The sequence below is a fragment of the Chiloscyllium plagiosum genome, unplaced genomic scaffold (genome assembly GCF_037043375.1).
Source record: "Chiloscyllium plagiosum isolate Xiang-an unplaced genomic scaffold, Cpla_swu_hap1 HiC_scaffold_9, whole genome shotgun sequence".
In the NCBI taxonomy this organism is placed as follows: domain Eukaryota; kingdom Metazoa; phylum Chordata; class Chondrichthyes; order Orectolobiformes; family Hemiscylliidae; genus Chiloscyllium; species Chiloscyllium plagiosum.
The window spans coordinates 123,031,910-123,039,697 of NW_028270147.1; the positions used below are offsets into that span (position 1 = coordinate 123,031,910).

At 42.6% G+C, this 7,788-nt stretch overlaps 1 pseudogene; it reads left to right on the forward strand.

Annotated features, from left to right (window-relative positions):
* Positions 1-5,689, forward strand: part of LOC122545411 (centrosome-associated protein 350-like) — a 1,525,564-nt pseudogene extending 1,519,875 nt beyond the window's left edge.
* The last annotated feature ends 2,099 nt before the right edge of the window (positions 5,690-7,788 follow it).

The following is a 7,788-nucleotide window of genomic DNA, read 5'->3' on the forward strand; positions in this document are numbered from 1 at the left end:
TATCTATCACTTTAAATGGCCTGTATGTTTGAATACTTTGTGGCCTTTTTCTCTGATCTGATTAGGATCTTGCCATTTCAGGTGTAATTCCTTTTCTTATCCACTCAATGTATGACTTCATCTCACTCTCAACTTCAATTCCATCTTCCGGTAAATATTCTTCTGTATCTGTCACTGCATTACAATTCCATCTCTGTCCCTTCACCCCAAGTTGGAATCGTTTAGTTTCCTTCTCTTAAATTCCCAAGTCAAGATTGTGTTTATTACTATAACAATTAAGGGCAATCTGAGCATGGGCTCCTGTGGGCCCCTTCCATTCTCCACACCTTTCTTGTGTGAAATCTTTATTTTCCCAACCACCTCTATCCATTTGATTGTGCTCCTCTTCATTTGAGGTGCTTTTGAGTTTTGCCATTAGTCTCCTCAGAGGCAACTCTTGAAATAATTTCTGAAAATCCATATAAACCATGTACACTTTTTTCATACTAATCTGCTCTTTTTTTTAATACATCCTTGTCAAATTATTTGATAGTTCACAAATTCATGCTAATTGCTCCTGATTAGCTACTGTCTCTTGAAGTGCTTGTATTTATCTCCATATTTTTAACTCTTAATTTACCAACAAATGAAGCAAAACTAACTGATTGAAAAATTCCTGTTTTTCTTATTTTGATCGAGGAGTTAGCTGCCCGACAATCCTCTGGTCAACTTTTAGGAAGTAATAATTGGAGCCATGATAGTTTGCTTTCTATTTCCAGCATGTCCCACAGATGTCATTCATTTTGTTTCAACGATTTGCCTCATTTTATGTTGTGGTGCCTTCCTTAGTATTATATTAGTAAGCTTGTCGAATACATCTGCACCTACCCTTGGTCGTTCTGCAATCCTATTAAACCCCTTCTTGAATCTCTCTTTTGCCTTCTCTCCTGCAATCAATGATATTCTAAATTTATCCTTGGTTCAGATCGTGGAGCAAACAGTTGCTACTTTATATATTTTGAACAGTGTTCCTTTTTGTTTTCCATGTAGCGATCTAACGAGCCTTTTTTTTGGGGGGGAGGGCGTATCTAATATAATTTTTTCTCCGTTACCCTTTTACTTCTTCCAGCTTGTATTTAACGTGACGAGAGAAATTCTCACTGAGATGTTTTCTGAAGACCCCAGTGCCAGCCAAGCCCCATGGATGAAGCCAAGCCGAATTAGCTCTGCTTTCTTCAAACGAGCAAGGAATTTAAATGAAGTGAAGGTAATAATTCCATGTAATCCTTTTGTCCTACTTGTCAGTAATAATGTTGCAAATGCACTGCTAGTTGGAGCCTCGGATGCTGCCTGACCTGCTGTGCTTTTCCAGCACTGCTCTAATCTAGACTCTGGTTTCCACCATCTGCAATCCTTGTTTTTACCTGGAGCTAAAATATGTAGACTGTGAAAGTGAGTGACTCAATTTGTAAACAGTGGCCACTATCCTGACTTGGAATTCTGCCACTGCTTCTTGCAAGTCCTTCCCTAATGAGATTGTGGGTCTTGGTTAGCACCATCTTGTCAAGATTAGAGTGGTGCTGGTGTAGCACAGCAGGTCAGGCAGCATCTAAAGAGCAGGAAAAATCAACGTTTCGGGCAAAAGCCTTTCATCCTCGGTTGCTGCCTGACCTGCTGTGCAACGCCAGCACCACTGTAATCTTGACTCTGATCTCCAGCAACTGCAGTACCCACTTCCATCTACCATTTTCTCAAGGACAACTAGGAAGGGGCAATAAATGCTCGCCCACATTTATATAAATGCCCACATTCCATGAATGAACAAAAAAAAATACTCAAAGCTCATTGAGCACCAAGGAACTCCATTTTAATTCTAAACTCCTCAATGAACATTATTTAAATGACTCCTAGGGTCTGGGCATCGCCGGCTGGCCAGCATTTATTGACCGATCCTAGTTGATTTTGAGAACCTGGTGAGCTACCTTTTGTAACCACTGCAGTCCATGTGCTGTAGGTAGACTCACAATACCCTAAGGGGGGGAAATTCCAGGGATTTGATACAGCAATCCTGAAGAACCAGTGATATTTTTCAAGATCAGGGTGGTGCGTGGCTTGGAGGGGCTTTTGCAAGTGACAGTCCTGTGTATCTGCTGTTTTTGTCCTTCGAAATCTAAATGGTCATAGATTTGGGAGGATCTGGCTAAAGATCTTTGAATTTCTGCAATGCATCTTGCAGATTGTACACACTGCTGCTACTGAGTGGAGGGTGGTGGAGGGCCTGGCTGCTTGCAGATGTGGTGCCAATCAAGTGGGCTGCTTTGTCTTGGATGTGGCGAGCTTATTGTGTGTTACTGGAGCTGCACTCATCCAGGCAAGTGGGGCGTTTTCCATCAGACTCCTGACTTGTGCTTTGTACTCGGTGAATTTGCTATGGGGATTCAGGAGGTGAGTTTTACACCACAGTATTCCAAGTCTCTGACCTGCCCTTGTAGCCCACAGTATTTATATGGTGAGTCCAGATGAGTTTCTGGTCCATGGTAAGCCCCCATGATGTTCATAGTGAAGGATTCAGTGATGGTAACACCATTGAATGACAAGGGCCATTGGTTGAATATTCTGAGCGTTATAGAGTTGTACAGCTCAGAAACAGACCCTTTGGTTCAACTTGTCCATACTGACCAGTTATCCGAGATAAAATCTAGTCCCCTCGCTAGGGTTTGGCCCTTTTTCCTCTGAAAACCTTTCTGTGCATATACTCATCCAGATACCTTTTAAATATCTTTATACAGTCGCCCCTCAGCCTCCGATGCCGCAGGGAAAATAGCCCCAACCAATTCATCCTCTTCCTATAGCAGAACCCCCCAACCCTGGCAACATCCTTGTAAAGCTTTGCATAACCCTTTCAAGATTCACAAAATCACTCCGAGAACAGGGAGTCCAGAATTGCACACGGTATTCTAAAAGAGGCCGAATCAGAGTCATGTACAGCCGCAACGTGATTTTTCAACTCCTAACTCAATGCCCTGACCAATAAAGGCAAGCATAACAAACACCGCCTTCACTATCCTGTCTACTTGTGACTCCACTTTCAAGGAACTATGAACATACACTCCAAGGTCTCTTTATTCAGCAACACTCCCCAGGACGTTACCATTGAGTATATACGTCTTGCCCCGATTTGCCTTTACAAGATGCAACACTGTCCACTACACCTCTATTTTTAGTGTCATCTGCAAACTTACTAACCATACTATGTCCCATGTTCACATCCAGATCATTTATGTAACCTAAGAAAAGCAGTGAACCCAACACCGATCCTTGTGGCATACCACTGGTCACAGGCATCCTACTGGAGATGGTCATTGACTGGCAGTTTGGGTGCAAAACTTACTTGCCTCTTGCCAGTCCAACCTGCATATTGTCCAGATCTTGTTGCCTTTGAACATAACTCCTCAGGTTCTGAGTCTGTGAATGGTACTGAATATTGTGCAACCATCCGCACTTCTGACCTTATGATGGAAGTAAGATCAGGAACTGAGGAGCCCCATTTTACTCTGATCTCCCCGATGATCCTCGAGGAACCTCATTTTACTCCAAACTGGAGAGAGAATGTAATAGCTCTGAGTGTTAGCCATGGCTCAGTGGCACTCTTCCTCAGTCAGCAGACGGGATTAAGCAAACGCTGAAGTGAAATCCTGGATGACAGTCCTGGTGCAGTACTGAAATATTGTTTTCGAAGTGAGGCCCCATTTTCCCCCTTGGGTGAGTTTTTTAAAAGAGTTTTGGTGTGACATTGAAGAGGAGTGGAGTTCTCCCTCATGGTCCTGGTCAATCTCCTATATGAGTCAGTCTGGCTCAACGTTTACTGAACCATTTCTCGAACTTGTGGGAACTTGCTGTGTGAAAGTTTGTTGCAGCTTTTGACAATATTTTAATAGTGAATATACTTCAAAGGTTGGGAACAACATGCTACAAGTGTGAAAAGTTATATATATTGTAAGTTTTCTGGCAATTTGAGGTTAAGGTGGATGACTTGAGCATTGGTTAAAAAGTATTGTCCAGCACGAAGACCAAGTTCTTTCCTATTACAACAATTCTGTTTTACTGTGGCACTGACATTGAAGTGTACACTGGATGACTCCTTCCAGTAACTCAGACTTGAAACACTGCAATGTGAACTTTTTACCACGGTCTAAAGTCAACATCAAGCTGCTCATTGTCTAGCCTGACTTCACTTTGAGCACAGTTTGTGAAGCGTTGCACTTTGCCAGGGACTGAGAATGGGCATGTGTAAATCAGCTTTTCATTCACAGAGCAAATTTGGGACTGTTCATTTCCTTTGTTTTGTCTTTATAACTCGACTCGACTGTGTCTTCAGTCTGAACTGTACTATTTCCCATACCTACATTTCCAGGCATGTTACTTGCCTCTGGTAGTGTTAGCCGGGAAACCTATCAAACACTTCCTGCCTGGAGCCATGTGAGACAGTGGTCTGTGGTTAGATCATATAGCTTTGATGAACTCATCTGTTAAACTGAGAACGATTTGACCTTCCTGAAATGCTGGGTCCACTGTATGAATCCACATCAGCCCCAATATTTATTGTGAGGCTTCCCATTGCGCTGATCTTCAGTTGTCTGCCTACAGTCTATGAAAGGCAGAACATTTCTGGAATTCGACAGAGCAGAGGCTTCTTAGAAGGTGCTGTTGGCAAAGTGCTGAACCACGTAATGCAGTGAATCGTTAAGTGAAATAATTAATTTTCTCAGCCGAGGTCTCAGGCAAGAGAAAGTGTCAAACCTTCTCACAATCTGGGAATGTTGCATGCTACCTTAATGTTGTTTTGTATATGCTTTCGGATCTCACTGATGTTATTCACTTCAATTGTCATTCAGTTTTCAAGCATTTAGCAGATTTTTGTTAAATAGAACATGCTTTGAGTTTCATCCAATTTTGCATCTTCATTGAGCAGTTTTAGAGTAGGATAATGGATTATGGATTGTTTTGTCTGTGTATTTAGGGTGTTTGCAACAGCTGCCATTTCTCCTGTGCTTCTATCCCAGATCTTCATTTCTAATGAAGTTATGATGTTGTTTGGATTCAACCAGGAGCAATAGCAGAAGACAGCTTGGCAGAAGATGAAGAAATTTGGCAGGAGAAAACGTGATTGGATGACCCATATTTTGGTAAGTGCTTCAGTTTCGGAATTGTCCAGTTTTACATTGCAGCATTACGTCACGATTATGAACACTGCATCATACATCTGAATTTTCTATTATTTCAAATGACAAATGCTTTATCTGGTTTTGGCTTACCTGTCTGGTTCTCCTGCAGACATCCAGAAAATGCTTCAACTTTCTGATTGAATTGAAAACTTGGGTCCTCACTGGAGTAATTTGCTGAAAACCAAATCTTACTATTCCTTAGTTGCCAGAAAAGTTGAAAATATATTCAGAAGTACATTGAATTCAGTGCAGTTGGCAAAGTAGTGTCATGTGTACTTCTTTAAGTCCCAATGTTTAATTTCACTTTCTGTCCATGTTTCTTTCAGTCCTATGATGAGTTTGTAAAGAAGACCGAAGCTGAACTCAGTACAGATCTTGATGTTGCCAGCTCAAACTCAACCAAACCGCAGATTAAAACTCTGTACTCCGCTGCTACTGAGAAACCGAAGATTAAACCTCCCTCTCTGCAGAGGTACTTTCAGTAATGGACATTAATTGTAACCTTACGAAGGGATGCCTCTTGTATTTCTCTTTTATGCCCTAGTGGAACCCCTTTTGTCCAAATAAGTTGGTGATGAAGTGGTTCTTTAGTTAAGGAGACCAGTACTTTTACAGAGACTTTACAGCAGAGAAACGTGCCTTTTGGCCCAACAGATTCGTGCAGTTATTTCGTCTCCATGCGAGTCTACTCCCACTTTGTCTCATCCCATCAGTGCATCCTTCTGTATATTTCTCCCTGAGGTACTTATCTAATTTCCCCTTTCAGAAATTTGTGCTATTCAACTTCAGCATTCCCGGCTCTAGCAAGTTTCATGTTGTCACCTTTCTCAGGGAATGATGTTTTGTTTTGAATTTGTGATTCAATTCGTTAATGTTAATTTCCTGTTCAGTCAGCCTCACAAGTGAAAACATTTCTCCCTCTATGCAGCTCAGGCACCTTCAGCGAGGACCAGAGGCCTGATGGGAAGGTAACTTGAAAATATAAAACTTACTGTGGCAGAGCAAACACTGAGCAGGAATGGACATGAGACTGCTGGGTAAGTGAGGTTTTTAAAAGAGCAGCAGAGGGAGAGGGCACAGCAAGGTGCAGCGGACTGGTGGGTATATATTTGGGCAGCAGCTGAATCCCAAGATGCTACATGTGTAGTGTCACCCCCCGCGCCCCCTCCTCTCACCAAAAAAATGGCCTCCCGTGTGTTGCTGAGGTAAGGTGTTTCAATTGATATTTATTGTGTTTCGTGTGATTGATTAAAGGTTGGCTATTAGTTAGTTAGTTGAATAAGACCTTAGAGAAGTATTAGAAATTAATTAATTCATAAATTTGTATAAATGAATTAAATTAGTAGAGATGGCTGGACAGGTGATGTGCTGTAGCTGTATGGTGTGGGAGCTGGCTGAACCCATTGTGAAGGGCAGTGACCATATCTGCAGCAAGTGTTGTTTGCTAAAAGAACTCCGGATCAGAATTAATGATCTGGAATCTGAGCTTCAAACACTGCGGCACATCCGGGAGTGGGAGAGTTACCTGGACGCTTTGTTTCAGGAGGCAGTCACACCCGGTAGATAAAGTAATTCAAATTCAGTTAGTGATCAGGAACAACAGGGTGTGACTGTAAGGGAGGCAGGTAGGGAGGTTCTGAGTTCAGGAGTGGAGGAGCTTCAGCCCTCGACCTTGTCCAACAGATATGCGATTTTTGCTTCCTGTATGGGTGAGGAAAAGGGCTGTGGGCAGGATAAGCCAGCTGACCACTGCAACATGGTGCAGAAGGCCATTCAAGACGGGGAGTAAAAAGACAAGTAGTTGTTACAGGGAATTCTGTAATTAGCGGACAGATAGTATCCTTTGTAAGCCGGATTGGGAGTCCCACATGGTGTGTTGCCTGCCCGGTGCCAGTGTGCCAGACATCTCCGATTAGCTTGAACAGATATTGGAGCAGGAGGGAGAAGATCAGTTGTTGTGATCCATGTTGGCACTAACAGCATAGACAAGGCTAGGCATCGGGGCCTGTGTGGGGAGTATCAAGCACTAGGAAGGAAATTGAAGAACAGGTCCTCGAGGGTCATAATCTCTGGATTACTGCCCGAGCCACGTGCTAATTGTCATAGGGATAAGCAAGTTAGGGAAGTAAACACGTGGCTAGGAGATTGGTGTAGGAATGAGGGATTCCATTTCATGGGACATTGGCATCAGTTTTTGGAACCTGGGCGATCTGTACCGATGAGACAGTTTCCACCTGAACCGATCTGGAACCAGTGTTCTGGCGTTAAGGATAAATCGGGTGGTCACTAGGACTTTAAACTTATGAGTCTGGGGAAAGGGAAAGCAACAGGGAGTATGGAGTCAAGTAGAAAGATAAGCAGCAGGTTAGCATGTGTGCAGGGTTTAAGTTCAAGGCAGACTAGAATTGAAGCAAAAAAGAAGGATAACTTCGAACATATTAGTAGAGATGTTGGAAATCATGAGGATAAGAAAACTAGCATTAAGGCACTTTACTTGAATGCTCGTTGTATTCGTAACAAAGTAGATGAATTAACAGCACAAATCATGATGAATGATTATGATGTGGTAGGCATCACAGAGAGG